The sequence below is a fragment of the Sciurus carolinensis genome, chromosome 12, assembly GCF_902686445.1.
Source record: "Sciurus carolinensis chromosome 12, mSciCar1.2, whole genome shotgun sequence".
Classification (NCBI taxonomy): Eukaryota; Metazoa; Chordata; class Mammalia; order Rodentia; family Sciuridae; genus Sciurus; species Sciurus carolinensis.
The window spans coordinates 51,665,002-51,683,473 of record NC_062224.1 but is presented as its reverse complement, the minus strand read 5'-3'; the positions used below and the strand labels follow the sequence as shown (position 1 = coordinate 51,683,473).

The 18,472-nt window shown below is 38.2% G+C and overlaps 1 long non-coding RNA gene across 2 annotated transcripts in view; it reads left to right on the top strand.

The window, feature by feature from the left end:
• The first annotated feature begins 11,383 nt into the window (after nucleotides 1-11,383).
• Nucleotides 11,384-18,472, top strand: part of LOC124961884 (uncharacterized) — a 36,234-nt gene continuing 29,145 nt past the window's right edge. For both annotated transcript variants that reach the window (XR_007104354.1, XR_007104353.1), the window contains exon 1: nucleotides 11,384-11,679. This is a non-coding gene — a long non-coding RNA (uncharacterized LOC124961884). The remainder of the gene's footprint in view (nucleotides 11,680-18,472) is intronic.

Sequence of the window (18,472 nt, the reverse complement as noted above, 5' to 3'; positions counted from 1 at the left end):
ACATAATGCAAAAGATCACCTATTTTCCCTTCTGAAATAAAATACACAAAAAGCAGCATGTATTAGAAATTTATTAAATCACATATCAGATCAGAAAAATACTCTCAAAAGAAGCTTAAACATAGTAATCTCAAAGTATAGTTAAAACATATTCTCAAACACATATGTAAAAAAACTTGAGACTGGGATTGTAGCTCAGTAATAGAGTGCTTGCCTTGCACATGGGAGGCATTGGGTTCAATTCTCAGTACCACATAAAAATAAATAAATAAAATAAAGGCATTATATCCATCTAAATCTAAACACACACACACACTATATATATATATATATATATTTTATATATATATATAAAAATTTGGATACTAATTGCTATAGAATTCAGTTACATAAACATTCACTTAGTGGTAACAGGACAAATTATAGAGATAAAAAGAAACATGACAGTAATTTTCAAAATCATAGAATCCAAAAAAATAATAATTTTTAATATATATAATAAAAACTCTATTTCACACTGAACTATCTAACTACAAACACAGAGGACATAATTTGGTAGCATACAATCAATCAATCCTGTGGTTAAAAGCAATTACTAGGGGCTGGGATCATGGTTCAATGGTAGGGCACTTCCCTCACATGTTTGAAGCACTGGGTTCAATCCTCAGTACTATATAAAATGAATAAAATAAAGTAACGGTATTGTACCTAACTACAATTAAAAAAACACTAATTAAAAAAAAGCAATTACTAGGCAGGCACCATGGCACACACCTATAATCTCAGCTACTAGGAGGCGAAGGCAGGAGGACTGCAAGTTTAAGGCCAGCCTCAATATAATTTTTGAAACCCTGTCTCAAAAATAGAGAAAAAGAACTGGAGATATAGCTCAGTGATGGAGTGCCCCTGAATTCAATCCCCAGTACTCTGAGGAAAAAAAAGGAAGAAAGAAAAGAAAGATTGTTTATGAGAGACTACTTTGCTTGACTATCTTTGTTTAAAAAAATATTAATACAGGGAAATTTTTCCAAAACCATGTAAGTGGTAAGTGTACAACCTTCAAAGAATGAGGTCAAGTTGAAATGTCTTAATATATATCTACTTATATTCTTTACAAAACAAATTAATTTTATAACTAAACATGAAACTAGATGAAAAATGGTTCTTGGAGAAAACTTAGCAAATTTCTTCCTAGAGATATTTTCACTTGTTCCCATCAGTAATCTACCCCATGAGAATTATCCAAATAAGAATATCAAACTTATACCATGTAGAAGAGTTCTTTGAAAGAGAAGAACAATGCTACATAGGAAGTCAATCTCCAGGCCATTCTGGTTCCTCTCTATGTCTTAGGAATTCTGGATGAAAGAAATGTCTTTATTTTTGGGCGAAGTGTTATAGAAAACAGTATATTTTGTTCCTTCATGCCATGTCATCTAGAAAGTATGCCCTACAGACATGCATACATAAAGCTACATAAGTTAGTCATATGTCAATATTTGAGTTGTTACAATCTATAGGCAAAACTAAGGAAGTTGGTCACTATGGAATGTCATGAAAATGACTTCAGGGAGGCAGGCATGACAGGTGTAGCCTTCACAATTTGCAGTTACTTCCCCATAGATTTTCTTATTCTTTCCATTTCCATTCTACTCTCTCCATAAAGATGTGGAGGAGAAAACACTGGGGCAAGAATGTGGTAATTAGAGCAGAAAAATCAAGAATAGTAAACAGAATAAGAAAGAAGGATGGCAATGAGCCCAGAAGTAGAGATCCAACAGAGTCAATTCTCAAGCCAACTAATTCCCAAGCAAATTCACATTCCATCACATCTTCCATCTCTCCCTCCATGGGTTTTCTTGATTATTAAACATAGGTAAGCCTTGATCATTCAAGACAAGGCACTCTATCGATCTCCAGTTTCTCCTTTCCTTGGCTGCCCTGGATTCTGGGTAGCCCTCTTCTTCACAAAATAAAGACATTTGTTGAATTGCTATGCGAGATTCTGTGATAGAAACTTTGAAGACAATAATTAAAAGTAATAATTGTTAATAATTGCATGCCACTTATGTGCCAGGCATTGTGCTAAAGGTTTGCTTGATAAATTAATTTCATTTAATCTTCAAGATACCCCCAGAAGTAAACATTATTATTATACATAAAAATTTTACTGTGACCTTGGATAAACATTCTAACAGCTTACCTAAGTAGGAGAAATGGGATTGGAACACAGCCTAGGACTAGAATCTGCTCTTAACCACTCTGAGGAGACCTGTCAGTTAAACACAGGGACTCAGCATTGCACTGTTCAAGGGGACACCTTTACACAAAATTTAATTTATGTTTGGGTAAACAGTCAATTGTAATATGTGCAATAGGTCCTTTGAGAGAAACAGTGTAGAGTTAGATGGCTAAAGAAGTTGTCTGAGAAAGAGGATATCTAACTATGAAAAGCATCCTATGAAAAAGAATATAACTTAATGGAGAAATAACAGAAGCAGTTGTGAGAAAACACGGACAGTCAGGAAAGCCGATAGCACTTCAGCATGGTGAAGGACAAAATCTGTAGGAGTAGAAAGGGGAGCAGGTCAGAAGCTAGAAAAGTAGAAAGGGTTGGAGGCAAGAGAAAGACCGTGAGATCCAAGGAATTTGGACTTTATTTAAACAGAGAAACCATTGAAGGCTTTATGAATAAAAAAATGATATGATCAGATATAGATTAAAGGGTTTCTCAATCTCAGGGCTATAGCCATTAGTACCAGATAAATCTTTGCTGGGGGATGGATGGAGTATCCTCTGCATTGTAGAATGCTTCACAGCATCTCTGGCCTCTGCCCTCTAGATGCCAGCTGCAGCCCTCCCCACACTGTGACAATCAAAAATGTCTTCTGACATTGTCAAATATCCTCTGGAGGACAACAGGGCCATGAAATGAGAACCACAGGAGATTAAGGAAACTGGAGACTAGGCAAACCCAAGGAGACTAGGTCCTGTGTGTGCTTCACAAGCTGACTCTTCTACAACTCAATGGAATGTTAAGCTCCAGTCAACACTCCTGAGTGTCCTAATGACAGTGAGTATTCTCTCTACCATGAAGTGGACTTCAGAGTCAGTGGAACACCTACATCTCTGAAATCCTTAACAACAATACCATCCCTCTGGACACAAGCTTCAGTGAATCCACTTGCTGTATATTCTCACTTTTTTTTTTTTTTGCAGTGCTGTGGATTGAACCCAGGGCCTTGTGCTTGTGAGGCAAGCACTCTGCCAACTAAGCTATATCCCCAGCCCCTCTCACTTATTCTTCATTGTCTTCAAAAACTTTAATCTTGGGGATGAGGAGATGGCTCAGTGGTAGACCACTTGCCTACCATATGAGGCCCGCCCTGGGTTGGATCCCGAGTATCACACACACACAGACACACAACCCCAAAAGAAAAAAAAAAAAATCTAAGGGACAAAGCATTTAAATCTTTTGATTCATTAACTTTCTCTTAATCTACTGATTCACTTATTTTTTTTAGCACATAACCTGTGGTATACTCCAGCAATATCAGTTTCTTTGCCCTCTATCGACTGACACCATGATGTCTCAAAGAATAAATTCTACATGTCCAGAAAAGAATTATCACCTTCCCTAAAACCTATTCCCTCTTTAGCATTTTGGCTCTTAGTACATTATCTCAGAATGCAAGTCAGAAACCCAAAGAAATCATCTATTCTACTTCCCCACATCCAATCAAATGGTAATTTCAATCAATCCTAAATATTCCTCATACCAATCTTTTCCCAGTCCCACTACCTGTTTTCAGTTTAGGTTCTTTTCTGATCACCTGGATGCTAATTTTAACTTTATTCAATCTCTTTTATACTCCGCCACCACCAAAGTAATATTTTATAAATACCTATCTGTTTATGACTTAACAATTCAAAGTTATTCAAAAGCATCCCCAGGGCGACATAAATGTTCTTGTTTGCATGTCTGGCCTTCTTTCTTCCTATCATTCTATCAACTTACACTTGAGGAAATAAACCATGTTCTCATGAATCTCCATGACTTCACATGTGTTGCTAGTGCACAGACTTCTCCTTTTGAAGCTGCTCCCTGAAGTAAATGCCCATGTTCTTCAAGTCTTGCCCCAAGAATTGTCTCCTGAGCTACCAAAGAGACCCTGCTAATGTTTCCCCTTTGCTCCTGCTGGTGTACATATCTCCAGTGGGGTCCCAAACATGAGCAGGATCTCTGGTGATGGCAAACACAGTGAACACTTTATATATGCCCTGGAGTATGCAAAATGCTTGACTTATATCATGCTTCCTTCTTACTCAGAAACTACTATATTATTCCTCACTTTACAGAGAAGATATAACTTTGAGAAACTAAGCCACTAAGTTCACAGGAAGTGGGATATCCAGGATAGTCTATGAAGCCCACTTCAACAACTGAGCTACAAGAATTATTTTGTATGTCTTATTCTATATAGTATACTATAAGCCAGTGGAGAACTGAGCCTTTCTTTTCATCTGTGTCCCTAGTAACTGGAAAGGTGGGATGGAAAGGGCAGGAAGAGAAGGAAAGAGGTGAAAAAAGGAAACATCAGTGAAAGAGTGCCACCCAGAACTCACTTTGCATGCTAGAGAACCTGGGTTGGTTGGGGGTGGTGGGGTGGTCCTGGTAAGGAATTTCATTAAATGGAAACTCAAAGACATCAATCATATGAAAGGAGTGGTGTCATGTTTCTTCTCCCCAAAAAGAAAATAAGAGGCAATCAAAAACTCGGTTCTGCCAAGTGCAGTGATCCATGCCTGTGATCCTACCTGTTAGGAAGGTAATTTAGCAAGACCCTATCTCATAAATAAAATAGAAAGGATTGGTGCTGTAGCTCAGTGGTAGAGCATCCTGGGTTCAATTCAATTCCCAATACAGGAAAAAAAAAAAAACCCACAAAAAACAAAGAAGAGGAGAGGAAATGCAACAACAAATTCTTGTGCCAGGTGGGTAATGCCTGCAGAAGAAAGGGGCAAGCTAAATGTAAACTAAACTAAACACAGAATACCCGGAACACTTTTGAGCAAGTGATTGTTACAAATATAAAATTCATTTGAACTTGATCTGAAAAATAACTCTTTTGAGTGTCATCTATGATATTGGAATAGTGAGAAGAAAACAGAATCAGAACACATTACCTGCCTCTGCAAAGCAATATTTAAAAGCAGTTCATGTTTCCCAACTTTTAGAATAAATGTATTGATAAAACATTAACCTTAAATGTATGCCCTAGGGCTGGGAATGTAACTTGCTGGTAAAGCTCTTGTTTATGATACAGGAAGTTCTTGGATCCATCCCTAGCACTGCCTCCACCCAATCCCCCCCACCCCCTGCCAGATAAAAAAGAGTATCTGTTAGAAACTGGAAGGCAGATGTGGCTCAGCTTCAGGAGAGCAAAAGATGAGGTATAATTGCATAAGGTAAGTGGGAGAGCAAGAGATATCATCCAAAGTTGATGGACAATAGCAAAAAACTATAGGCATATAATTAAAATTCAAAGAAAGATTGCTAAAGAGAAACTAAAGAAGCAATATCAACTGTATTATAAAGAACAGGGAGGGATTATAATGGGATTACAAAGAACATGGGTATAAGTGAGCTAAATCCTCACCTGTGACAGCCAGAAGGCAATGGCAATGCTAAGAATGGCATCAGCGAATGTAAATACCCCAGGTCCACAGGGTTACACAAGAGCAGGGAGCATAGGGAGTCACACTAAATGGAGCAGGGCTAGGGCAAGGAGCAGGGCCTGTGGCTTGTCATGCAGCTCACTTGCTCTTTAACCATGTGGATATAGGAATCAGGAATTTTTCTAAGTTCTTAAAATTAAAACCTAAAATAAAATGAGTCAATTTGAAGGAAGGTTTTCAGTTTAAATCTATTTTTGTCACCTCATTAACGCAGATCTTGGAAACCTACCTAATGGAATAGATTTAATACATGTTTATAAAGTGAATTCCAATAAATAAAATCTTAAATTTTACTAGTGGCTTCTATGCTGACATTAGAAGTATATTTCAAATAACAATCTTTTCTAATAACAAACATCACTGACATATACTTAACAAAATATTTCTGTATAAAATTATCACAACTTCCTAATTATTTAAATTGGAATAACTATTTAAATTTATCAATACATCATCCTCCAAATTTTTTTCAGTTGAATTCAAATTAAATATATCATAGATGATATGTAAATACCATAATTCTCATATGCCCATCTTGACTGACTTTCTACTATTCTTATGAAGGTGACTGGTAAGTAAAATGGCCAGAAACCACATACACATACGTCTACCACTTTGGCATCAGGATTCTAGATTCGCCCTTTATCTAACCTATACACCTTGCTGTTTCATCATTTGGGGTCATAAAATAGAAAATAAAACATACCATTATAGTTTACATGTTGTTAAAGTTTACTGAGTTTTTGTGATTTGGACATTATTTAATTTTTGTAGAATTTGTTCTAGCTCATGCTACTAATCTACCTTCTGCTCTTAGGCTCACAGTAATCAATTGATCTTTGTTTATTCTGTCAAAGTTGGATCATCCAGATAGCCATTGCCTTTTCCTCAAGGGAGCAATGGCGGCTTTCCTTAATGATGAAATTTGGAATTTATCAAATTTACAAAAGGGAAAATACCTTTATATCCTTTTTTATGTACTTGAGTTTCTGGCTTGAAATTTACCTTGTACTCTACTTACAAATTCTTTCATTATGATAATAAGAAACAAAAATTAACCATTAACTCTCCTCGAGTATGCCAGTGTTCCAAGTGTCTTGCAGGTATTTGTTTAAATGTTAAAACAATCTATGAGATTTAAGTAGTATTATCCCTGTTTCACAGTTGAAGAAATTAAAGGATAGCAAGTGGCAGAACCAGAGTCATACCCAGAAAGTCTCCCTCCTTTCAGAGTAGGAAATAAACCATAATATTATATGGAAGATGGTTTGGTTTTCTCTTTAATTGGACATTACACACATCGCCTTGAGAGGTTGTACACTTTACTCCTATGACAGTATCATTGCACAAAATGTTTCACAGTAGAACAGTTTTTTTTAAAATAAATATTGGTGCTAAGAAATTTTCATCAAATGAGGATGCATCTGGATTTTTTAAAAATAGAAGTCATTCAGTTGGGCATGGTGGTGCATTTCTGTAATCTCAGCTACTCTGGAAGCTAAGGCAGGATTGCAAGTTTGAGGTCAGTCTCAGCAACTTAAAAAAAAAAGGCTAGGGATGTAGATTAGTGGTAAGTACTCCTGGGTTCAACCCCTAGTACCATCAAAAAAGAAAAAAAGACATTATAGACAAATCTAGTGAATGAAGCCAGATCATTCCAGTTTTGGTGAAAGTAATTAGAAGTTTCTCTTTGAGAATGAGAAAGCAGTTCCAAAAACAAATGTCCAAAATTCTCTCAAGCAGGGTCAACTTCTCTTAAGAATTGTTTTTATTTCTAAGATGACTGTTTTAAATGCAGTCATGCTTTATATGTTTCAATGTGTTGTATAAAAAAATTCTTGTATGATAATTTTGTGTGAAGGAATTTATATACCTTTACATTTGTATCCACTGATCATTATACTTTACTTTAGTCAAATGTGTGCAGTTATATATGTTTGATGTGTGCAAAGGTCAGCCCCTTCTAGGAGTAATGACAGATTTATTTCAAAGGTTTAAAATAGTAATATTTAAGGCTTGGGGTGTAGATCAGTGGAAGACCACTTGCCAGCATGTTTAAGGCCCTGGGTTCAATCCCTAGCACTCCAAACAAAAAAAGAAAAAAAATTAATATGTAATGAGAGCACTAAATGTGTTGCATGTTAAGGAGCTTTTAGAACTCTTTCGTGTAGTAAATGTAGTAGTCTAAAATATTTTGATTTACCTATTTTTCTAATAAATTTTTTAGTTTCTTATTTAAAAAGTTATGTCCCACATCACAATTACCTAGGGTAACGTGAGATATGAACAGTAGAAAACACCATAGAGCTATTACGAATAATAGCCAGGCAAGGTGGCGTTCACCCACTCTTTGGGGCTCAGGGAGGCTAAGGCAGGAGGATCACAAGTTCAAAGTCAGCCTCAGCAAGTTAGGAAGGCCTTATGCAATTTATTGGGTCCCTGTATCAAAAAAAATATTAAAAATACTAGGGATGTGGCTCTATGGTTAGGTGCCCCTGGATTCAATTCCCAGTGCCCCCGAAAAAAAAAATACAATTAGTTAGCATGTTTTGAATCATACATGTTAGAATCTAGGCTGACTGTCCTGTGTTAATTCTCTCAAACCACCTCTACCCATGACAAGATGCTTTTAATCTATTTGACAAATCCCTGGATCAGGTTGAAATATGACATGTTTATATGAAATATTTTAAATTTTCCAAAATAAAAAATATATGCTATATACAGACAGTCTCCAACTCAACAATGGTTTATTTTAAGATTTTTCTACTTTATGATGTTGCCAAAGCAACAGGCATTCAGTAGAAAACATACTTTGAATTTTTACCTTTTCCTTGTCTAGCCATATGCAGTACAATACTGATATTCTCTTGTAATGGTGGGCAACAACAGCGAGATACAGCAAGATCATGAAGAGAAGCAACCAATACTCTATTGTACTGTACTGCGTTGCTAAATAGGATATTTGGTAGGTATTCAGTGCACTTTGTTTATGCTCTGTTTAAGGTAGAATGGTTTTATTGGAACGAAATCCCATCATAAGTCATGGAGCATCTATATGTACACACACACACACACACACACACACACACACAAATAGCAATTTCATTTATTTGTTTGGCAGTACTGGAGACAGCATCCAGGGATACTCTACCACTGAGCTACATCCTGTAAACTCTGTTTTTTGAGACAAGGCCTTGTTAAATTGCCCAGGTTGCTTCAAACTTATGATACTCCTGCCTCAGCATCCTTATCTCTGGGATTACAGGCATGAGCCACTGAACCCAGGGCAATTTCAGTAAAAGAAATATCTAGAGACTTTGCAGGGATGTGAATATGTGAATTAATGTTGTTTAGCTCATTCCTCTTTAACTTTTAAAAAGACTTATGATCATATTTTCTAATTTACATTTTCTGAGGTCCTGAATCAAACTTTAGTTCTCACTTGTGCAGAGGCCCCCTCACTCGTTTCACACAAGCTTGATTTAACCAGATGTTTCCTTCTAATTTTTTGATCCTATGCCTTAAATAAATCTTCAGTATTAGCAATTACATAGACATTTGATCTTAATTTTATAATTTCACTTAAATTTCCAACGAAAATTTTAAAATTTTACATAATTTTTATTCTGGTAGTGATACATATCATGCACATACTTTGGTCTGTTACCAACCAGATGTAAGAGATGTAAAGTAAGTGCTAAATATATCATTCTGCCTTCATTCATTGGGTTAAAAGTGTTCATCCCTTAGTTGCTGCTCTTATCACTTGTGTTTAGAAGTTTAGGCTTAGTTATACCAACTCTCTCAAATCATTCCTGTTTTAAAGTTAAACTTGACAGCTTACAGAATTTCTGTAACAACAATTTGAATTCTGAGAGTACAAACTTGAAAGAAAATTGACCTGTACTGTATCTTCTGCCGATTGAATGTTTTTAAACCTTTTTCTTTAATATTGTCACCTTAACAATCCTTCCAGCTACGCATTTTAAAAGATGCGATGGAGAAGTTATCAGCTGGTGTTTTTAGGTATGCTAAAGTAACGAAATCATTTTTAAAAATTTTTCTATTCTCAAGAAAATAATGTGGGCATTTCCATTTTTGTTTCAGCTTTTACAGTACACATATTGCCTCCATAATTTATTTAGTTTAGATAAATAGCTGCTGTTTAATATTTCTCAAAGTGTATCTTGTGGTATAGCACCATAAGTGTCCTGTGAGTTTCCTGCCCTCCATTCCTTTCTGTGCTTCACTCTTTGCTTTTTTTCATCTCCACTCCCCAAAAAAATCCATGGCTCGGAAAGAGGGGAAAATCCAATATGGTTATTACTTAGAATGGATAAACTTGGCATTTTTCCCCTTGAAAACTTAACTACTTTTAACAATGGAGATATTAATGAACAAGTTTTTAAAAGTAATATGGCTGAACTATGGCAACTGTCAACTACTGCCCAGTATGTTCTAAGCATCTGTGACATTTGTAATAATTTTTTCTGTCCAGATCTCAGTTGGATGAACCTATTCCACTGTATGAGGCAGAAGTTTCCATGAAAGTTGTTCAGAAAAATCATCGAAGAAAAAAGCAAGTTGTTCAATTTTAATCTTCTTTTTCAGACCTCAGCTGGATGAATTCAAATCCTCTCCCAGGATTTGAAGCCAGAGTTTTTCTTGGAAATTGGAAAAAGAAATCAAGGAAAATAAAAGCAAGTTGTTCAGTTTTTAAGCATGTTTTCTGACTCACAAGATGTTCAGTTATTTGACATATTTGAAAAACATTTTCCAAATTACTGTGCAAAAGATCAAGATAATTCTGTAATTGACATTTGAAAGGATATTCTGAAAGCCACTTTTAGTAATTTTTTTCTACACATCTGCCTCTCTTATGAAATTCTTACCATGAGGACAACTGCTTTCAGCAAAATCCACACCATTCTATTGATAAGTCTGTTACAGGTCTTGGTATACTGTCAAAATAATTTTATTAGTTATGTGTCAATTCCATTTTGAACATCTTAACAAGTCTTTGCTGTCAGAATTTAAGCATTTGAATATATTTTGAGGTCCCAAAGTATCTAACTCATTCACACTTAAATTTTGTTTTGAAATATTCATTTACTTCGAGTTTCTTCAGGAACAAGGATCACAGTAACTTGTCCTGTGGGAGCTGCAGAGCATTTGCGTGAAGGGCTGGGACGGTCTGGTATTGGGAAATGGGGCCTGAGCTTGAAGTGTGCTATCTCCTGAGCTCTCTATTGGGTAAGGTGGGGTTGGGGTAGGCCCTGTCCCTGTCACCACCTCTAGATGTCACCACTGCTCCCGAAAGCAGCCCAGCACCAAGGCTCAAGAGTCCAAATGCGTCCCCGCGGTGATGACATCCCTACTGCAGGCCTAGCAGCGTTCAGCCATTTCGATGCCCAACGGGGTAGTCCACACCCGCCCTGGACAAAGTGCTGCCCACAGCCGCCTCATCTCACGACAGGACCACGGCCAAGAGCCTGGCAGAGGGCCAGGACCGCCCCGCCCCGCCCCGCCCCGCCCGAGCCCGCGGTGCGCCCGCAGGAACGAAGCCGGGGTCGGGACCTCCGCCACGCACGCTGCGCGGGGGCGGGGTCACGTCGGGGCGGGGCCATGCGCGCGCCGAAAAGCTGTGGTGCGGTTGGTAGGCCTCAGACGCTTCGTGTCCTGGTGGTTTCAGTACTGGGCTAATAGCCCAGCTTCAAAAGGCCGCCGGACATAGTGCGGCTCAGACGGAAAAAGTCCCGGAGCCATGAACCCGCTGCCTTCCGGTCTCTTGAGCTGCGGGAGCCACGCCTCGCCGCCCTGGCTGCTCCTTGGACAACGGCCCACAGGAACCCCTTCGCCCGCCTGGATAACCGGCTGCTGGTCGCCGCGGAGGCCCGGGACGGGCTGCTCCGCGGCCAACAGGAGGTGCGGTGCTCGGTGAGTGCCTTCGTGTCTGCCGGGAGAAGGACTTTAGTCTTTCATGGTCGGGTCAGCTGCGAGTTAGGGATGGAAAGTTCTAAGATACGGGGCAGGGAAATGGGCGCGAAGAGTTCTGGTCGCCGTAGCCTCAGGGTGCCCTGAGCCTTGGGGACGGCTGCTCCTGAAAGGTGGGGTTTGTGGAAGCTCCCCGGCTCCGGGATGTGCTGACCGCTGTGCGCCGCCTCAACTCGGCGTAGACGTAAACTGCAGACAGCGCTAGATACCCATCCGCAGAAGGCATCCCGAGGGCGGCTTGGACGGACAAAGTCCGTACCGCCTTCCCACCGTGCTTGCACACAAAGCTGCCCCGAGTGGAGGAATGTTGAGGATAAATTTCTTCAGACATCATGAACATTTTTCTTACTCTGAAGCTTTCTGGGTCTCTCAACTTAAGGTTTGTACGGTCAGATACTAAATGCGCAGAACTGACGTTTTTCCCTCTTAAAGTTCAGACCCAAAGTGAAAAACTGGTGGGATTGATTTGGGTGTGTATGAATTTGTGTGCACTGGCATTTACTGAGAAGTAGTTTGCCAGGTGAGCCTGTCTACACATTTAAAGCAAAGTTCAGCATCATTTGCGTTTTGAAAGGACAATTTTCTTAACCTGTTTTTAGATACTAATCAAGAAAATGATTTGCCATGGGAAGAGACTTTATCTGAAAGAACAACAGTTACTGAACTACCCCAGTAATACTTTTTAAATATCATTAGCATGTGTATTCGTATGCTTCTCAGAAGCATTTTGCTTGAAAGTAGTTTTGCAGAGAAGCTTGAAAATGATTATCTTTTATTATGATTATCTTTACCAGTTGAATAGATGGCATCAGCCAAAATAAGGACTTGGTATGTTACAGTAAGAATTGCTGTAATGGTCACCTGCAAGAAAGTAGGCATAGTAGATGAGAGTTGTTGGTTGCCCTTTACCCTCATAAGTTTTTTAATACACTTTTTTGAGCTTATCACTCAGAGGAACCCCTCCATACTAAGCTACTTCTTCAACTTGATTCTTTAGTAAATCTTCAAAACAAATCCTCCAATTACCTCCACAATTTGTGGCATAGCACTGACCCTTGCTGTCCACTTCCCCAACAACACCTACAAGTACTTCTGTTGTGATCATTTGGTAAAATGTGTGATTGTTCCTAATGGGAACAGGCTATCAAAATGCCACAAGACTCAGTTTCCCCTCTTTGCCTAAGAATACCTTACCTAAAAAAATTCTTGTAATGTGAATAATACTGACTTGAAAAGACAACAAAATAGGTTAATGGCAGATTTTTGAGATCAGAAAATGTTTCTTAAATATGGCCTTTAAAGGTCCTACCTAAAGTTACCTGCAGGAAGAGCATTTTAGCCCAAGTTCCAGTTTCAAAGGCTTTAGGTACCTTTTCAGACATTGGGAGATTTCTACCTTGATAGTAACATCTGTAGTACTATATAAAGTGTTAGTTTTTTTTTAGTAAAAGCTAAAAAGTGAAATATGCCCCATTCCAACAAGTTTTTGCCTCTTATAGGAAACTACTAGTAATAGATTAATTTAGCTCCTTCCAGAATTTTTCAGTATGTAGTATAGTTTTAATGATATTTAGTATACAGTTCATATAATTTTGCTATTCAGGGACTGTGAATATGTTAGTTAAAAAAAATCTTTAGATTGAAGGGTTTTTCTTGAAACTTGTTTTTGTTGTTTTCGTTTTCTTTTAAAAGGCTTTACACCTATCATTCTCTGAATGGGGTAGTCTGTCCTCAGAAAATACTGAGTTACCTGTGAATTGGAGTATTAAAAATAACCCAACTCCTTGTAACCTCTTCTCAACCCTTTACCTGGGCAGATCATTTGAAAGTGCAGGAAGAGGCCCAAAGTCTTGTCCAGCATTGTAGAGCAACAGAAGTTACTTTGCCTCACCGTTTAAAGTTAATTCTGAAATAAAATAGCTCTGTTTTAAAGTAGTAGATTGAAGTATAAAATGCTTCTGTAAAATATTAGATTTCTTTCCATTAAGTTTTTCTTCTAATATCTAAAGACAAAGAATTGGGGAATTTTGTTTCTTCCAAATGAATGTTCTGCTTTAATCATGTTTGTTTTCATAATGAAGAGTAGGTCAAATGAAATTACTGTTCAGCATTGCCCTCCTGGATGTGGTTGGTCAGGTCCCTCTGACTTGACAAATGACTTAGTCATTACTGTTCAGCTGAATTGTGGGAAGGTGACTAAGACATTTTTCAAGTCAAGGGACCTGACTGACCACGTCCAGGAAGCCCACCTTTCCTGGGCCAGGCGGATCAGGGTCTTGCTGAACCTGTGTGCCTGGCCAGGCGGGTCTCTTGGCCAAGTGATAGCTTGGCATGCAGGGCTACGAGCTGATAGTGAGGCTGAGGATCTAAGAGGGAGAGCAGTGGGCCTGGTTTGGGGACTGGAGGGTTGGGAGACTGGGGAGGGGGTGGCCTAGTGGTGATGAAATTGGCAGGTCCTTAAGACCCTGGCACCAGTGATTGTTGGACTGGGGAAGGAAGTCAAGGAAACAAATGCTTATGCTGGAACACTTTTCAAATATCACCAGTCTCATGAATTTTGTCTTTTTTTTTTTGATTCATCTGTTTACATGATTTTGTTACATCATGTAATATAAAACCATGTTGCCATTTGAGCATTTCAACTAATATTCTATGCATTTGTTGTGCTTTCATAGTTATAGCTTTTCATTTTTTGTCAAAATATTGAAAGCATAATTCCAATAACTTTACATATTTAGAGACAACCATATATGCTTCCCCATTTAAAAAAAATCACGTACATTTTTGAACCAGCTATTTACATGGTGTTGTTATAAAAAGTTAGGTAAGTTTACACATGTGTGGTTTTATCACATTAGGAGCACACACCCTTAGTCAAACATTTGGTACATGACCCCAAGTTAGAAGACAAGGTCTGAAGTATTGATAGAAACACAAAAACAAAGAACAACCATTCAGAGATATTATGTAAGAGATAACTAGATGAGGCTTCCTATTGTTCTCCAATACATTCAGTTACTTTAACTAAATTGCACATGTAATGTATCTGATGGGATGAAATTTGTCTGACTAATTTGATGAAATTTCTGCCCTAGCATAATGGAACTGATGAAATCATTTCCTTAGTTTTTTTTCCCATAAAATGCTAGGTCGTGACACTTAAGAGCATGGAAGGGATCGTTTAAACTTTCTTGGTTTTTCCCATATTATAAGTAGAATATCGGGCTAGTGTTGGTAAATATTTCCACATCCTCAGGCCGTACAATTCTATTAATGGTTATTGATTGTGAAATCAGAAAACAAGCTTATTTTCCAGTATTGTGTATTAGCAACTCCACAGTTTGACTCTGTCCCTCATTCTGTGGTAACTTTAGCCTTAAACTTTATTGACAATCATCCCCATTTTTGAAACCCCAGAATCCAAATGAGAAAAGTGTTAAAAGCAGTAGTGGAAAGAGTAGCTTAGTGCGGGAATGGGAACACTGCCTGTAGCTCCTGAAGCCCCATGAAGTCATCTTCTCTAATATGCCTGTTGAATGTTAGATCAGGTAATAAAGACAGAAGATGACAACAGTCGTGTTCTTCTCTTTTTCCTCCTGCCAGTTACATAGGGATTGAAAACATTAGGTGGCCAAGAGAGGATGAAATTAAAGCATAGTATGAAAATGTCCCTTTTTACCTTTTGGATCATGGTTTCTTTCACTCAAAGAGAAATGAAGCAGAATCTATAAAAATTTCATTGAAGGGTAGTTAGAAAATCAATCACCTATTTCCCTTTTATATAATGAAGACATGACAGTTCAACAAAACCAGGTTCTAATCTCAAAGAAAACAGAAGTGTGCCTTTTGTTGAAAAGTATCATCTCTCTTACTATCAAACTTTCCTGAAAGGATGAAGAACAATGCAGGGGACCTGGAAATAAGGAAACTGAAACCCCAGAGGAGATATGGGATGGTGGTGGTGCTTCTGTTGCTGGTTCTGATGAGCTAATTAAAAAAACCAATCAATAGCTGTTAGCTTTTGAGGATAAAGAAGATCATGATCAGTAAGACTATGGACATATTTCCCAGTAGATAATAGTTATCAATAGTTGTTAAAATGAATTCTAAATTGGGCTATGTTTATGATTGTCAAATTTTATGCCTTCATTAGGGCTAGTCATCCATGCATGAGTATCAGAACAACGTAGCCAAACTGGGAGGTACCAGTTCTTTAATTATATTAACAAGTAGTTCAACTACATTAATAAGTAGTTAATAATTATTTTTATTTAATCATTAATAATTTACATAGTTGCCTCACATGTTGGCAAATGTGAGGAAAATGACATTCTTATGCACTGTTAGTAAATGGAATTTGAAGAATCTGTTTGGTGATTTTGGAACATGTATCAAAATTTCCAGTATATCATTCTTTCCTTTTAGAGGCTTTACTTCTGGAACTGAATCCTTCCAGGTCAGATTAATGTGACTTTGAATCATTACATGCATGCATATGATAAGGATGTTTATTATATATTATATACTACAATGGGTGACCATCCTTTAGATATATCATATGTACCTGAATGATAATATACATGTTAAGGATATTTATATAAACATGTTAGGGGAACCTATCAACATTTCATAATGGGTGTGTCATACTGTAAATCAGAAATTGGAAAGCCTTTTTTGTCAAAACTCAGGTTGTTGCTATTTTCTGCACTTGTCTGAATGTCTACCCATGTGTTGGGATAATTATCTCTTAGACTTTTATGCAAGGGATTACTTAGTGAGCTCCTTCCTCTTTAGTGCGCTGGACAGGGCAAATACCCAGGTGTTGTTCTCCCATACTATCTGTATACTTAGCTGTTCCCAGTATCAGCACGACTTTGTGATCACATACTAAACTCTTGTTACTGCAGTCACATCAGATCAGAGTACTCTAACAACAAAATGTTGGGGGGAACATGTAGAAAATGCTTCCATGCTTCCTTTCATCCAGGTATAAAATTATAGTAGTAGTCTGCAATAATTCAGTAAATATGTTACTAAAGATAGTAAAATTACTTTTATAATATAGATGCCAGAAAGGGAAGGAAAAATTTGGAAATACAAAGCAGAGAAAGAGAAAAGATGTAAAAGTGTAATAGCAATAGAAATCAAGGTATAAGAAAGGAAAAGATGGGAAGTGTGGATGTGAGGCAGGAGCAGCTAACTCAAGAAGGAAAAGAGGGAGTATGAGGAGAAAATGTAATAAACCTGAGCTAGAAAAGCAGACAGAATTATTTCAAGTAGAGATAAAATTCTAGGAGGCCCTCTCTTGTCCTTGGTATATCTGCATACCTACTATGTTTCTGCTCAGTTACAGGGATGGTGCCTGATTTTCTGTGACTTCACAGCCTGTTTAATTTTTTTCTGTAAGGGAGTGTATTTTTGTGAGCTCTCCTGAAGAAAAACTTGTGAGTCCTGTGAGTCCAGTGCTGTCATATCAAGAACATACTACCCTGCCTATTTTGGTGTGTGTGGGGTGTGTGGTGGTCTAAGTTAGAGACATATCAGTCTTTTTGCTGTGGTTCTGGGTGTCTCATGGCGCATGCATAAGGATCTGCTACAATCAGGTCACAGGTCAGTGGGTTTCTATTAGGGTACACTGGGAGGTAACTAACACACATGGGGTTCACCTTTATAAACCACTTTGTGGCTTTTACTAGCACTATGTATGCCCTAGGTTTTCTGCTGGCTGCTTGGTGTTATCCTCAGGAGCTGTCTTCTGTGAATCTGAATGAGAGTTGAGTTAACAAGCAACTCTGAGACTTAGAACTTTGTATCCTTCTTGAGCTGGTGGGGCATGTGCACTATTTTCCAGGTTGCTATGTTTTTCTCACCAGCTATTTTTTGTTCTTCAGTGCAGGGACCTGAGCCTGGGTGTGTTATGCTCCATCATCTGACTATTTATCTTGGAAGCAGGAATGCAGGACGCAGGGTTCATGTCTGTCACTGATGGCTTGGAATGCTGAGCACCCACTCCTCTGCACAGGGTCTTATTTCAAATAGCACAGAATGTTGTGACTGTCCTCAAGTGTTTGAAGGCTTTTTGTGTGTGGTCTGTGGCACAACAGCTCCATCCTGGTTGATGTAGAACATAGGGATACCACCCTGAGTCTGGGACAGAGCATCAATTTTCCTGCCTGTGTTTGAGCTCCTGTTGCCACTGGTGGTATTTTGTTGGAGCCAAGTCCCTTTTGCTGGGACTTTGTAGAGTGGCTCAAATTATTTGCTGTATTTCTGCCTCTGTGGAACCCCTGGCTGTGTGATCTCTGTGGGCTGTGGATGTCGTAGAAACCTCCATTCTGGCTTGTACAGCTCTCCATGGATTTTCCAATCACCCTGATTGGGGGTAGCATGCCTGTTGATCCCTCATATACTGAGCTCCTGCAGAGTTTGGGGAGAGATCTGATTTGGGTTTATTCATCCTTTGGTTTTACTTCTAGAGATTTATTAGTCTTTATAAGGCCATCAGTGTCTTCCTCAATATGTTGGAATGTGGAGCTTATATATAGTTCTAGCAGTTTCAAAGTTCCTCTCTAATTCCTAGGTCTTTGATCCACTTTGAATTTAATTTTGTGTACGATGAAAGATCTAATTTGTTTTTTTGAGTGGACAAATGGTATAATCATTACAGTGGAAAAACTACAGAATCCTGTAAGTGTGCAACAACTTGATATGGCAACATAAGTACATCTACAAGCAT